Source organism: Schistocerca serialis, chromosome 2 (genome assembly GCF_023864345.2).
Source record: "Schistocerca serialis cubense isolate TAMUIC-IGC-003099 chromosome 2, iqSchSeri2.2, whole genome shotgun sequence".
NCBI classification, from domain to species: domain Eukaryota; kingdom Metazoa; phylum Arthropoda; class Insecta; order Orthoptera; family Acrididae; genus Schistocerca; species Schistocerca serialis.
The window spans coordinates 1,107,077,662-1,107,079,018 of NC_064639.1; the positions used below are offsets into that span (position 1 = coordinate 1,107,077,662).

The following is a 1,357-nucleotide window of genomic DNA, read 5'->3' on the forward strand; positions in this document are numbered from 1 at the left end:
TTGCAATAGTGTTTCCCGTTTTTAATAGATGTTTGATTATGGGAGATGCATTCACACCTAATGCAGTTGTTTTCCAACGCAGAACAGTGGGCAGCTGCGGCTATGTGGGGCGTGTCTACTGTGGGTGGTCGCCGGACACACATGCGCTTCCGCGACGGGTGGGACGGTGCTGCTAAATTCCCCTTTTGTGTTGGCGAAGGGCCGGCGCCTCAAGGCAGCCTGTGTACGGCAAGCGACTGCAGGGGATAGCGGATGGCCTGCTGAGGTCAGTGACCGCAGTGGGCTGCAGATAAACGGCTAAGCTCTCGCCAGAGCGGCTAGCCATTAGAGAAAGCGATCTGGAACGTTCTCCAGAATTTTGTTGTCGTTCCAGAGGTGTCCAGTGTGAGACGCCCTGCTAAACCCGCAGGGCAGGACAGGTAGTTTAAGTTGTGGAAAGGGGCCAAAATAAGCGGCTGTCTGTTGCACTCGAACATACAATCTTTTATTTGATCAAACATTACAAGAGCCAAGAAAAATTTAAAAAAAAAAACGCAGCTTTAGTTTTGGAACTTCATTAGCGGCTGAATGCGCCGTACCACCTCATGCCTTAAGGGCAAGACCACTTTAATTTAAAAATGGCCTACCGGGACCATCCGACCGCCGTGTCATCCTCAGTGGAGGATGAAGATAGGAGGGGCGTGGGGTCAGCACACCGCTCTCCCGGTCGTTATGATGGTATCCTCGACCGAAGCCGCTACTATTCGGTCGAGTAGCTCCTCAATTGGCATCACGAGGCTGAGTGCACACCGAAAAATGGCAACAGCACATGGCGGCCTGGAGGGTCACCCATCCAAGTGCCAACCACGCCCGACAGCGCTTAACTTCGGTGATCTCACGGGAACCGGTGTATCCACTGCGGCAAGGCCGGTGCCGCCAATAGCTTAAAGCTCAACCAAAATCAGAAATTTGAAAGGAAAAGCCTTATCTTAAAACAGTTCCTTAATTAGGCTGAAGGCCCCAAGAATCTGCCACTTTAAGAGCAAATCAACTTAAATTCAAAATCGGCTGAAGGCCCAACACTTAAGACTCAATAACATTAATTTTAAAAATACCAAAGGCTTTACGTAAAATAGTTCTTAAATTAGGCTGAAGGCCCAAACCATCTGATGCCTTAAGGGCAAAACAAGCTTAATCTTAAAATAGGTCAGAAGCCCTACAAGTACAAACAACAACAACAAACAAGAAAAGGCAGTACACCCAAGGGCGCTCAGAAGATCCAAGGGTCGGCCTGGAATTAAAACACTAACGCTCCCTTAGGTGAGACAGGCAGCCGGCCCAACCATTGTCGATCCGACGACAACCCAACCGACTGACA

At 49.5% G+C, this 1,357-nt stretch overlaps 1 pseudogene; it reads right to left on the reverse strand.

The window, feature by feature from the left end:
* Positions 1–796: 796 nt before the first annotated feature.
* Positions 797–914, reverse strand: LOC126459577 (5S ribosomal RNA; annotated as a pseudogene).
* Positions 915–1,357: the final 443 nt, after the last annotated feature.